The 14,459-nt window shown below is 42.7% G+C and overlaps 1 protein-coding gene across 11 annotated transcripts in view; it reads right to left on the bottom strand.

The window, feature by feature from the left end:
• The window catches only part of LOC133755702 (zinc finger protein OZF-like), a 53,495-nt gene extending 40,088 nt beyond the window's left edge, over window positions 1-13,407 (bottom strand). For 7 of the 11 annotated variants that reach the window (XR_009865463.1, XR_009865464.1, XM_062185736.1 and 4 more), the window contains exon 1: window positions 13,171-13,407. The gene's annotated coding sequence lies outside the window, so the exon portion shown is untranslated. Of the gene's footprint in view, window positions 1-3,285; window positions 3,465-11,669; window positions 11,748-13,170 lie in introns of all 11 variants that reach the window. The other 4 variants (XM_062185739.1, XM_062185741.1, XM_062185738.1 and 1 more) reach the window with 3 other exon arrangements.
• Window positions 13,408-14,459: the final 1,052 nt, after the last annotated feature.

The following is a 14,459-nucleotide window of genomic DNA, read 5'->3' as shown; positions in this document are numbered from 1 at the left end:
GGAAAAGCAGCAAAAGATGACCCAACTTCCTGTGTCCCTGCCAACAATGTGGGAGATCTAGGTGGAGCTCCAGAAGATGGATTTGACCTGGCTCAACCCCAGCAATTGTTGCTATTTAGGAAGTGAACTAGCAGATTCAAGAACTCTTTTACTATATCTCTGTCACTCTGCCTTTGTATTTCAAATAAATCTTCTTAAAAAGAAAATAAATTATTTACAGAAGTAGAAAAAGCAAACTAAAAATTCATTTGAAACCAGAAAACCCTCAAATAGTCAAAGCAATCTTTAAAAACATAATAAATCTGAAGGAATTACAATATCTGATTTCAAGACATATTACAGAAACATAAAAGCACTGGCATAAAAACAGACACATAGGCTGGTGCCACAGCTCACTAGGATAATCCTCCACCTGTGGGACCAGCACCCCAGGTTCTAGTCCTGGTTGGGGTGCTGGATTCTCTCCCGGTTGTTCCTCTTCCAGTCCAGCTCTCTGCTGTGGCCTGGGAAGGCAGTGGAGGATGGCCCAAGTGCTTGGGCCCTGCTCCTGCATGAGAGACCAGGGGGAAGCACCTGGCTCCTGGCTTTGGATCAGCGCAGCACACCGGCCATGATGGCCATTTGGGGCATGAACCAATAGAAAGGAAGACCTTTCTCTCTCTCTCACTGTCTAACTCTGCCTGTCAAAGAAAAAAAAAAGACACATAGCTCAGTGTAACAGAATAGACATTACAGAAATAAACCCACATTTCCACAGGCAACTCATCTTTCACAAAGGAACCAAAATGCTTGGAAAAAAAATTTCTTCAGCAAGTACTAAAGAAAGTGACTATCCATATACTGAAGGCTAAAAATATACCCCCACACTTCTTACATTATAGAAAAGTCAACTCATGGTGAGTTAAAAATCTAAAGATAATACCATGAGATTCCAAGATGGCAGAATAGGTAGGGAGCTTAGTGCTCTAGTCTAGGGGAAGAAAGTTTAAGAAAAGTATAAAGAGTGCAATCTCAGGGAAGAGTTAAGAAGGAAACTGCAAAAGCTTGTATCCACAAGCCAGCAACCGGCTGAGAGGAGGCATCTGAGTCTGGCTGGTAGGATTGACAGGGGATTGCACACCCATGTAAGACTGTGAGGTACCCCAAGTCTCCAAGGACATCACTGGCTCCAGAGCTTAGGCTGACTGGCATTCAAACCAAAAAGAAAGATTAAAAAACAGGATGGAGATTTATGGAGTAATAATAAATGAGCAAAGATATGGGTCTTAGGAGTTCCTGAAGGTGTGGAATGACAAAATGGATGACATTTTAGTGAAATAATGGTCATCATTGTGAAAGAATGTACAGGCAGAATCTCCCCTGGTAAAATTATGAGGGAATTCCAAAGGAAACAATGGAAATATTTATGAAAAGTTGCAGGGCCAAGTCATCACTTATCAATAGTATCCTTGAATATAAGTGGCCTCAACTCTCCAAAAGAGGCAGACTGGCCAAATGGAGTAAAAAATAAGACCCATCTATTTGCTGCCTACAAGAAACACATCTCACCAAGAAACCCACAGTCAGAAAGTTAAAGGATGGAAAAGGTATACATGCTTATGGAAACCAAAAATGAGTAAGTGCAATCACTCTAATTTCACACAAAATAGACTTTATCACAAAAAACATTAAAAGGGAAAAACAAGGGCACTAAGATTAAGGGGTCAATTCAACAGGAAGATGTAACTATAATAAATATACATACACCCAATTACAGGACACCTGACAATTTAAGAGATGTTAATGGATCTAAAGGGAGACATTATAAAAATAATGCATGAAGGCAGAATGGTGATTCTGCAGGTTAAGCTGTTGCTTGCAATGCCAGCATCCCATAACAGAAAGGCTGATATCAGTCCTGGATACTCTTCTGTTCCAGCTTCCTGGTAATCCAGCTTCCTGATAATGCACCTGAGAAGGCAGCAGAAGATGGCCCAAGTGCTTGGATCCCCACAACCTATGTTGGAGACCCAGATAGGGTTTCTTGTCCCTGGCTTCATCCTGGGCTACCCTAGATATCACAACCATTTGGGGGAATAAACCAATAATTGGAGATTTCTCTCTCCCAGTCTCTACCTTAAAAAATACATGTTTAGCAATAATGCACATACTAGCTATTAAATACTGCAGAAGAGCCTAAAATAAAAACATTACCCCTTCTTTCTATACTAGTTATATTTCCCAGAACACATTACTCTTTTTTTAAAAGATTTATTTACCCAAAAGTTAGAGTTACACAGACAGACAAGGAGAGGCAGAGAGAGAGAGAGAGAGAAGTCTTCCATTTGCTGGTTACTCCCCAATTGACCGCAATGACCAGAGCTGTGCCAATCTGAAGCCAGGAGACAGGAGCCTCTTCCGGGTCTCCCATGTGGGTGCAGGGCCCAAGGACTTGAGTCATCTTCCACTGCTTTCCCAGGCCATAGCAGAGAGCTGGATTGGAAGAGGAGCAGCTGGGACTAGAACTGGGATGCTGTCACTTCAGACCAGGGCTTTAACATGCTGCACCAGAGCGCCAGCCCCCCAGAACACATTACTCTTAAAATCTTCTATATTATCTTCTGAGACATCTATATGCATGTAACAAGGGTACTTTATAGTGCCATTAAAAAGTCTGTTTTGTTGTAATAAATTTTGGAAGGTTTCAAAAACATTTATGTACTATGTGTTATAAAAAAGAATGAATTTCAATATTCACACTAAAATAATGTCATCTTTTAGCTCCATTTTCCATAAGCCTTTTGAAGTGCATTCATAATAGACATATTCAGGGAGCTGGTATGGTGGTAAAATACCCTCTTTGATGCTGGCATTCCTTATGGGCACTGGTTTGTGTCTGGCTGTTCCACTTCTGATCCAACTCCCTGCCTATGTGCCTGGCAAAGCAGTGAAAGATGGCTGAAATCCTTGGTTACTGTACCCATGTGGAAGACCCAGTTAAAGCTCCTGGCTCCTGGCTTTGGCCATTCCAAGTCCCAACAATTGCATTCATTTGGGGAGTGAACTAGCAGGCAGAAATCTCTCCCAGCCTGTCTCTCTGCCTTATGAATGAAATGAAAATAAGTAAATATTTTTTTTGACAGGCAGAGTTAGACAGTGAGGGAGAGACAGAGAGAAAGGTCTTCCTTTTCCATTGGTTCACCCTCCCCCGCCATGGCCAAGTGAGCCACAGCACCAGCCAGTAAATAAAATTTAAATAAATTTTTAAATTTTAAATTTAAATAAAATTTAAAATGAGATATATACCCATGTGACGAGGCCAAGGCAACTTCAGCTGGCTGACAAGGTCACAGCAGATGGTCTGTCTCAGCAAGGCATGAGAAGGACAGCTGTGGTCCTCTTGATGGTTTTAGGTTTGATGAGAACTACACTCTGCATAAGCAAGCTTGAGCTTCCTGGTGGTCCTGCTAATGATTGCTGTATTCCTAATTTTACGGAAGAGCACTTAGTCACATAACCTCCAAAATGTCCATTGCCTTGTAGAATTTTAATCAAGCAGAATGTTAGTGTAGAAGAAAGGGTTAATGCCTTATGCAAGGTTGAGCTGTTTGTAGAAAAGAATTAAAAGGCAATAGGCTCTCTGGTATGTACTTCCCACTAGAATAAAGACAGATGTTAATAAAGCTTTAATTCACTATATGCTACAAATACTACAATGGTTAGGATGTCAGAACTGTAGAACAGATCTAAGTAAACTTTTAAGTAAGTGCAATAAAGAAATTAAAGAATTACAGAAAAAATTGCAAAGAAGGGATACATTTTAAAAAGGGTCTGCTTTAAACTTGGGGCTTCTAGTAAAGATTAGATTAGGAAGGTGCTATTCTAGCTTATGTAGCCAATTTCTGCATAGTTCAGCAGCACTCGAGGCCTTGGCTTGTGTGGGCAGCCTGTTATCTTGCACCTGTCTATGATTGTAACCCATGCTCTTAGTATGCCCTTGAAAATAAAAAAAAATTGTAATTAGAAAAAATGGACAACAGGCTTTTCATTGTAAGAACAAAAAATCATTATGTGGCTTATAATATAAAAATAAAGTCTGGTGCTCAAAAGCCAGAGCCATGCCATCAGCCTTGCTGTGTGTGTCTCTCATTTCCTCAAATGCCAACACCTCTCACACCTTGGGGCCCCTGGACTGGCTGGAGTTGGTCTCCATGTGTCTTTTTTTCTTTAGAAGGGTGCCTTTTTTCTATACCTTGCATTACATAAGCAATCTGTCCTTAAACCATTTTTCAGAACAATTACATATTTAACATTTGATTGTATGGGTTTATCAATTCCCTATCAATATACATTTAGGTTGTTTCTGTTTTATTCCCATCATGAACAGTATTACAAACAACTTACAGTCTTTATGCATTTGACAAAATTTATGTAAAGCAAGTTTCTACAACTGAATCCTACTAAGGGACATTTGCATTTCAAGTATTTTGTAGAGAGATCTCCCAAATTATCCTCCAAAGAGACTCTACTGCATTACATTGCTACCAATATTAATGCAAGAGCCCGTTCAACAAGTCTGTGTGATCAGAGTCAGAATTCCCTCAGATGCTTCCAATTTCCCATTTCTTCTGATCTCTATCTTCAAATTTCCCTTCCTGTTTTTTAGCTCTCTGATCACACTTGGCTTTCTTACCAACTTCTCTCTGAATGTGGCCCTGCAATTATTTCCTCTATATTTACCCTCTATGCTGTCTTGTCTCACACCTCCAACCTCAGTTTTCCTGCTCACAAACTTCCTGAATAGCTTCCCTGAAGCTCAGCACAAATAAACACAAAATAGGTACTCTTCCTGGTCTCCCAACCTGCCAGCCTCCTGAACCAACTGAGAATGCTAATCAGAAAGCATGGAAATAATTCATCTGGGTCACATTATAGCAAGAAATGAATTCCTATTGGTGTAGCCATGGGGAAAAGTCATCTAGAAGAATTCTGTATTGTCTTTTGTTAAAATGGAATCTGGAGCTGACACTGTGGCTTAGCAAGTAAAGCTGCCACCTGCAGTGCTGGATTCCATATGGATGCCTACTCCACTTCTAATCCAGTCCTGGCTAATGAGCCTCAGAAAGAAGCAGAGGATGGCCTAGGTGCTTGGGCCCCTCTTCCCATATGGGAGACATGGATATAATCCTAGCTCCTGGCATCAGTTTAGGCCTGCCTGATCATTGTGGTCATTTGGGGCAGTGAATGACCAGAGGGAAGATCTCTTTCTGCCTCTGCCTCTCCTTTTCTGTAACTCTGCCTTTAAAATAAACAAATAAACTTTTAAAAAAGAAAAAGAAAGCCGGCGCCATGGCTCACTAGGCTAATCCTCCGCCTTGCGGCGCCAGCACACCGGGTTCTAGTCCCAGTCGGGGCACCGGATTCTGTCCTGGTTGCCCCTCTTCCAGGCCAGCTCTCTGCTGTGGCCAGGGAGTGCAGTGGAGGATGGCCCAAGTGCTTGGGCCCTGCACCCCATGGGAGACAAGGAGAAGCACCTGGCTCCTGCCATCGGATCAGCACGGTGCGCCGGCCGCAGCGCGCCAACCGCGGCGGCCATTGGAGAGTGAACCAACGGCAAAGGAAGACCTTTCTCTCTGTCTCTCTCTCTCACTGTCCACTCTGCCTGTCAAAAAAAAAAAAAGAAAAAGAAAAAAAAAGAAAAAGAAATTACAAGTAACTTAAAAATCAATGCAGGGGCTGGTGCCGTGGCTCACTAGGCTAATCCTTTGCCTGTGGCGCCAGAACACCGGGTTCTAGTCCTGGTTGGGGCACCAGTTCTGTCCCGGTTGCTCCTCTTCCAGTCTAGATCTCTGCTGTGGCCTGGGAAGGCAGTGGAGGATGGCCCAAGTGCTTGGGCCCTGCACCCATGTGGGAGACCAGGGAGAAGCACCTGGCTCCTGGCTTCGGATCAGCACAGTGCGCCGACCATAGTGGCCATTTGAGGGGTGAACCAATGGAAGGAAGGCCTTTCTCTCTGTCTCTCTCTCTAACTAACTCTACCTGTCAAAAAAAAAAAAAAATCAACGCAGGGGCCAGTTCTGTGACATAGCAGGTAAAGCTGCCACCTGCAGTGCCAGCAACCCCTGTGGGCACTGTTTGGAGTCCCAGCTGCTCCACTTCTGATCCAGCTTTCTGCTATGGCCTGGTAAAACAGTGAAAGTTGGCCCAAGTGGTTGGGCCCCTGCACCCATGTGGGAGATCTAAAAGAAGCTCCAGGTTCCTAGCTTCAGATCAGCACAGCTCTGGCCATTGCAACCAACTGGGGAGTGAATCCTCAGATGGAAGACCTCTCTCTTTCTCTCTGCCTCTCCTCCTCTCTCTGTGTAACTCTTTCAAATAATTAAATAAATCTTAAAAAAAATTGAATCTCTTTTTTTCTATATTGCATACTAGATAGTATTCCTGTCTTTGAGGCAATAGTTCATGATAATTGTTCATTATTCCTTCTGTGGAACTGGGAGTAATCAAAAATAAGGAGGAAAGAAAGGAAAAATCTGAACATCTAAAGTACTAGATTGAAAGTAGGAACAAATGGACAGGAAGGCTAGAGGTGAGATTGTAAACATTAGGTTAAGAATAAAAGCCAACTTCTAAAATCTTTAAAAACAGAAAGGAAGAAGGGGGAAATAGGTAAGGAAGTATGGTTATGTTCTTAGAATTTTATCCATGAAAAATATGGAATCTATTCTCTTTGTATTAATAAAAATAAAACTGTTTAAATATTAAAAGTTTTTTTTTTTTTTTTTTTTTGGTCTTTTACTGTGTCTCTACTGCCTCATCCCAGCACTCTAAAAACAGAATCCCAAGGCAGGCATCAGTTGCAGGTTGGGGCACTGTGGAAGGGCCAGTGACAGCCCTATTTCTCTAACAGCAACCTCTGCATCCCAACTTCAGATCCAGCCAAGGTCTACCAACTACCCAGAATCAGCTTCATAAAATAAACCTGTGATGGGGAACACTTGGAGAAAAATCAATGACCTCACTGTCTCCTTGCCAATGTAGCATTTTAGGATTAGCATGCTGCTAAAGAAAGTGAGATTATGGCCAAGCTTTGTATAAAGAACACAAGAATAAAAAGTTGGGAGGCATTTTTGTGGTTTATGAGCACTCGCATTGAACTACAGATGATGGAAGGAGATGGATTCCAGAATGGGAGCTAAAGTAGCCAGCCCAGACAGAAGTGGTCAACCAGCCATTAAGTTGAGATTTATGAATATTTGCAAACAGTAAAATGAGTTCTACATACAGTAACAGTAATTTTTCCCCCTTAGGACACAAGGAAAAACATTTTTGCCCCAATTTTTATCCCTTTATTTTTTCATTTCATTTGATAGGCAGGGAGAGAAGGAGAGGGAGAAGGAGAGAGATTTCCATTGGCTGGTACATCCCAAATGCGCACAACAGCCGGGAATGCACCAGCCTGAAGCCAGAACTCTGGAACTCCATCCAGGCCTGGGTGAGTTCAGCTGATCCTAAAGACACACAGTCCTCAGTGATACCTACTTTTATATAGACACATCTCAGTATAAAATAACACCCCTTCTTGAATGGTTTTGAGATCTCATCACAGATGAGAATAAGACATGATTCCAAAGGCTGATGTGAATCAACAGGAATCAGCCTGGTCTCTAGGGAGACCAAGGAAAGAGGCCCAAGCAAAGCCACTTGGGACCTGTGCAGAGTCCATCTCTGGAGTGAGCAAGAAGACAACGCCAGTCACGGGCAGTTCTGGGCTCCCTTGACCCTGGAGTGGGTACACAAACTAGCCAACTCACATTTAGGCTGAGGGAACAGACCAGCAGCCTGGCCAAAGATTGTGTCACCCATTCAGGAATCTGGACACAGGAGTGGCCTAAAAAGAACCATCACAAAGAGATGCACAAAACAGGAGTTAGCCAGAGTGCTAAGGGGGTAATAAAGGCACAGATTCAAGCCCAAGATAGCAGACCATGCCAACCTTCTCTTTTGTTGTAAAGTTCCCTTCCTTTATTTTAAAGGCCTTGGGAAACATATCTGTTAACACTTTGTCTGTAAAACATACATGGACTACTCATAATTGGACTATAAATATTATCATTATTTCTCTGAGCAATGACAATCAGGAACTACCTCAAGAAGGAACAATCAAAGGGGATTATTTCAGTCCCGTTCACAGAGAGTTATGCATCCCCAAGGAACCTCTTTTTACAAGCAACTTCTCTTATACACTTAACTCAAGTTGCTGCATTTCACTCTACACACACACACAAAATGAAAACTGAAATAAAGAACTCCAGTCTATCAGTCCCCTAGTTAAAGCAAAGGGCACATGTGCATTATTCCAGCTCTGCACCCCCTTTTGACTGTGCTCACAGGTGGACTATTTGCACAGGAATGTGGAGTGTGAGTCAGGAGTAACTGCAGCAGTGAAAGTCATCAGTGTTTCCATTAAAACTGATTTCAATGACCTCAGATGCAATCATAAAACTTCTGCTGCTAGCAAAGGACACACGCACAGCCATATTCAGCCCTTTCCCTACAAAACTCTGTTGCATGCTGTTTATTTAGGATTGTCTTTTCACATTTGATTACATCAGTTCTCTACTGCTTATAGAAATAGCAATGTAAGAATACTGAAAAGTGAGTCAACTATATCAAACTATTTTAGAAATTAACTCTAAATTAAAAAAGAAAAAATTAAAAACCCTAAAAGATAGAAGTTTAATTTTGGCAATCTGCGCAAATGACCTATGTCTTATTTGTGCTTTTGAATACTTCCCGATCTCCCTTCTGGCCTTCCCCTCACCTCCTTTCTGCATCACTGCCCCACATGCCCCTGAAGCCTGCTCCCTTTGGAGCAGTCCTGTAGACTGCCATTCAATCATGTGAGAAATGTTACTTATTTCAAAATGGCTCAGAAAGACAGGGCTGAACGCCATCTAATGGCAATACGCAGGCCTTCTAATATCCCTTAAATATGTTGCCAGCATATGTGGGGCCAGCATTGTGGAATCTTAGGTAAAGCCACTGCCTGTGACACTGGATTCCACATGGCTGTGGTTCATGTCCTAGCTACCCTACTTCTAATCCAGCTCCCTAGTCATAAGCCTGGAAAAGCACCACAGAATAGCCCAAGTATATGTGTCCCTGCTTCTTCAAGGGAAACTTGAATGAATCCTCAGCACTTAGTGTTGTGGTCACTGAAGAAGTGAACCAGTGGATGGAAGATCTCTCTCTCTGTGTGTGTGTGTGTGTGTGTGCGCAGGAGAGTGTCTTTCCCTCTCTTCAATTCTGCCATTCAAATAAATAAGTTTCTTCTTCTTCTTCTTCAAAAAAAAAAATTTTAGGGCCATCCATGGATCATGCATCACATAGAAGACATGGATGGAGTCCTAGGATCCAGGCTATCAACGTGCCCAGCCCTGTTCACTGTGGCCATTTGAGGAGTGAACCAGCAGTTGCAAGATCCTCAGCCTTCTTTCTTTCTCTGTAAATCTGCCTTTAAAGTAAAAATTTTAAAACTTACTAAAAAAAAGGGGAGGGGGTTGAAGGAAAAAAATGTACTCGCATCTGTGGTTATAAAGAAGATGGAAGCACAAGAATTTCAGAAGGGGGAGAGCAAAGCTCAGATATAGTTTTCTGAAGAAAATAAAATGAAGTCAGAACATAATGTGGGTTGGAAAACACCATCAGTTCATCAGCTCTCACCAGGATCCAGGAAGACTGCCTTATCTACCCTCAGACCAAATATTTTAAAACATATTTTCTGATTAAATGTGTGCAGAAGATCGCTACACTCAGCAATCTGAGTCTTCAAGTGCCAAAAAAAAAAGTCTTAGTTTCCACTATGGGCAGAGGTAGTCCAACCAGGCTTTTCCACAACAAAGAATGTAAATATGAAGCAGTCACACCGAAAAACAGTTTCTAGTGCTAAATGTGAGCCCCAGGATAAGCACACAGCAAACCTTGCTGTCCCAAGGAAAACACAACTACTTAAAATGCTTTATGGTGACAGAAAACACTTTTGTCCTTCTCTGAAGAATAGCCTGATGTGGACAAGGGCTGAGAGTTAGGAAAATAGAATCACATGCAGTCTACTGGATATGAATCAGTGGAAAAACCTGAAAATGATTCCAAGACTAGAGAAGTATAATGAGAAAAGCAATGAAATGAGGGATGGATGAGTGTCTTCAGCCCTTTTCCTCCATCAAATTCCTTAGAAACCTACATTTGCTAATGTAGTGTCATTCACTCCACTGCCAAAGGGTTGGAAGGCAGGACAAGTTGTCCACCTTGAAGATGACCAATCAGTCTCTTTCAATGCCCACTGTCACACAATAAATAGTCTTCCTAAGAAGGCAGGCCAAGTAGCATTTTAGATCAAGGCAGTGACTATTGCTGGGGAATCACCCCCTTTGTAGACCAGCATAAACAGCAAAGAGAAAGAGGGGGAAAAAAGTGCAGAGAAAAATATGGAAACTCCAAGTGGTACAGACTCCATCTTTCTGGCTTACAGATGCTCAGCCAAGAGCCACCACAGGCTTTAAGAACCACCGGGCAGCAGCAACACTCCATGGTCACTCTGAAAAATCAGACAGCTTCTTGCTGTCTATACATAGTTGACTTGGGTCTGTACACATGCTGGGTGAAATGCACCCAAGTTAGGCAAAGAAAAAGACTTATAAAACCTTCAAATATCATATTTCATGGGAAATGAACTTTGCAAAGCCAAGTCACCCAATAGAGTAGGTGGAGGAATCTATATTTTAAAGAAGCACCACTCACAGCAGGCCTCATATACATACAAAGAATAGTTTTGAGCCATGCAATTTCTTCACAAATGCATTGTCTCTTCTCTCAAAATAATGTGCATATAGAAAAGAACATCTGTACACACGAGTTGGTACAAATTGTATACAAGGATACCTCATGCACACTGCATGCACAAACATGCACGTCCACATGCAACCTAACACTGTCTCCAGAAACAGATTCTATGTGAGCTAAAGGCAGCAACACTATTTTTGATGCACATGCCTATCTCATCACACAGGATTCCCATTTCTGTTTTCTAAGAAGGAATAAAGCCATTTCAACAACATGCCTGGCATCTCTGGCAGTGTGTAGAAACATAACCGATGTCTGGAATGTGTTGTCTAGAAGTGTCTGTCTTTCACAGGATTGGTAATTGTAGTTATTCATCCACTCTTAAACACATTTATAAGTTGCCTTGGATTTGCTATTAACATTTTGCAGGGGTGGGAATGTTTTTTCTGCCAAGGCCTTTGGAGATTTATAACATCACTCATGGACTATACAAAATTACTGAATTAAAAATTAGCATGCTGTAGATTGGTTATCCAATCCAACATGCAGTTGCTTTGGCAGGTCCAGAACAAATGATTTCATGGACCCTAAATGGCCCACAGGCTGGATGTTCCCCATCCCTGATTTAGAGTAAAATATTAACTAAGGTTCTGACTTCTTACTCTTCACTTACTGGCCCAGTCAGAGCTGATGTGCAATAAAGGCCCCTGGAACTAACTACAGTTAGAAGAAACTTCTTTCCACTTCCCTTGTAACTTTAGGTTGTGCATTTTCATAGCCACTGATTCCACCCAAAATGTCTATTGATGGGCTAGTATTGTAGCGTGATGTGTTAAGCTACCTACCGCAATGCCAACATCTCATATGAGCACCAGTTCAAGTCTCAGCTGCTCCACTTCCAATCGAGTTCCCTACTGATATGCCTGGGAAAGGAGGCAGAAGATAGCCCAAAACTTGGGTCCCTGCCACCCACATGGGAGTCTAAAACAGTGTTTGAGGCTCTATCTATGAGTCACTTTCTAGTTTTACTTCCTAGATGGCTGCATGATTCTAAATGAGTTTCATAAATTAGTAATCTGGTGACAACACCATTCTAATAGAACACTTGAATCACTCAAAATTATTTATGTGAAAACTCCATTACACTAAAAGTCAGCAATAGTTTTCAAGGCCACATCTTCTATTCCATTATGTGGGCAACTCTGTGGGGGAAAAGGGACACTTTTGTTTTTCCTCTTCTTACCCTCCTCACGTTAGTGACTTCCATGGATTTTTCCAGAGAACACAATCATTATGAAAATGTGGAACTAGTATCCTCCCATGTCAAAAGTGTCATGGGCTTAAACACAGAACCCAAAATAAGACAAAGCCCTCTTCATTAAAACTGTGTGGACTGTAAGATAGTCAGCTTGGTGGGGCATTGGGTGACTGTAAAGAACGGGGCAGAGCATAAGTGTTATTTTTTTCCATGTATGCTTTTATAGTTCTCCACTTTATGCAAATCCAGATTAAACTAACTCCACGTTATTGACACACACAGATCTGCATTAACTTCAGTTCACTTCTGATTTTGCAAAGGGATCAGTAGCGGATAACAGTTGACATCGTTGCTAACAGGAGAACAAAGAAAGCCTGAAGACAGAAATCATAAAGCCGCCAAATAAATCATCAACTATGATCCCATGACCTCAAACTCCAGACTGAAAAAAGTCTGTTAACTTAACAAAGGGGGATCAATCCACAAAGCTACTGCACACCCTTCACGCTGCTCCCATCGGGGGAAAAAACCAAACACATAGGACCACAGCTGCCAGATGCATTCGCCAGGGACCCCACAGGGCCAATAAGAAGCAGGATGGGGTCCCTGGAGCAAATCCTAGCCTGATCCTCCTTCCCCAGCCCCCTGCTGCCTCAGGCTCTAGGCTTTAGGCTTCCAAGCCCCGCCCCGCCAGAAGCACCCCGGGGACACAGCCAGAGGCTCAGCCTGAAGGCATTCAGCGACCCACCCAAAGTGGGAACTGAGCTTATTTAAATGTAGAGAACTGGAATCTCTGTCTTCCTTCGCTGTCCTCTCGCCGGCCCTGCTTGTGCAATTCCCCCCACCAGTGCCTTCTCTTGTAACCACTAAATAAAGCACATTCAGGAAAATTGGAGCAAAGTAGCCGGCCGGACTGGCTGGGCGCTTTGGGGCTGGGAAGGGGCAGTGGGAGACAGGGCAGCCAGGGCCCCAGCCCTAGCCTTGCCAGGAAAAGCTGCCAGGATCGCTAAGAAACCAGGGAGCCCCGTCTGGGAGCCGCCAGCCACCTCACACCAAACCCCTCCCCCGCAAACACATTCCCTCCATACTTGCTGTGCAAAGTACCGGGAGCAGGTCTCCTTTCTTCAGGACACACGTGGAGTGAAGCGGCGTGTGGGGGCAGTAAAAGTCCCTGGCACGTGGGACCCACAGGCGGCAGAAGCTGAAGCACAGACGCAGCGGGTGGCAGGCTGGGGCTTTGTGCGCTCAAACTGCCGGGTTGGTTACTGCCGGCAGGAGACGCAGTAAACGCCGGAGAACTAGCACCCCGACCTCTTAGGGCTGACTCCGGTCGCTGAATGAACTTTTCTTGGTCCCAAACTTGGAGCATGCGCATTCGGAGCACGTAGTTCGTCAGCTCACCTGGCACTCTGGGAAATGGAGTCCAGGCCGGGGCATTCCCAAAGAGACAAGATGGGCCTCCCCAAGGGCAGATGGAGACAGACAGGAAAACAGAGAGCATTTGCGTTTGTTTACATCCCTCCTTCCCTTCCTTCCCATCCCAAAAATCTCAAGGATCAGTTGGCACTCCGTCTTTCCTGAACCAAAATCTTAAACAATGACACCCATTGCTGCTAACTGACGCCCAAATCCTTGCTCCTTCAGAAACTCTGTCTCCTTCCAGAAAAATCTTACTTGCTGCTTTGTTCATGGAAATGACTCTTAAATAATAAATGACTATGAATACAGTTTAACTTTTAGCAGAGGTGTAGAGGGCATAGTTTAACATCCAGATTTGAGAAAATAATTTTAATTTGTGTTTTATTGATGCTTATAGTTCCTTGCAAATCATTCCACACAATTCTTAAATCACCAAATACAGAAACAGACAGGGGAATTGGATACAGAACTAACATTTATGGAGTATCTTCTGGGACTCAGGTTAAGGGACTAAATGCCTTACATTGCATCATTTATACCTTAGATTAATTCTGGAGACAGTATTATCAGGAGTTCACAAAGAGAAAACTGAGGTGCAAAAAGTTTAGTATTTGCCAATGGCAATATCATTAAAAAGCCTGTTAGCAGAAGTCATTGTGCACTTACTCCCCATGTAGGACCTCTATCCTTTATGAGTTGTACTTTGAGAATTAACTGCAAAACTTGTTCTCAAACAGTACTTTTTACATTGTGTGCGGGTATATGCAAACTGTTGAAATCTTTACTTATTATAGAGTTGGTCTTTTGTATAAAAAGTTGATTAAAAATGAATCTTAAAGAAGAATGGGATGGGGGAGTAGGAGGTGGGATGGGAGGGAGGAAAAGAGGGTGGGTATGGGGAAAAACCACTATATTCCCAAAGTTGTACCTATGAAAATTGTATTCATTAGATAAAAGC

Source organism: Lepus europaeus, unplaced genomic scaffold (genome assembly GCF_033115175.1).
Source record: "Lepus europaeus isolate LE1 unplaced genomic scaffold, mLepTim1.pri SCAFFOLD_80, whole genome shotgun sequence".
Lineage (NCBI taxonomy): Eukaryota > Metazoa > Chordata > Mammalia > Lagomorpha > Leporidae > Lepus > Lepus europaeus.
The sequence above is the reverse complement of the archived record's forward strand: the minus strand, read 5'-3'. Positions and strand labels throughout refer to the sequence as shown.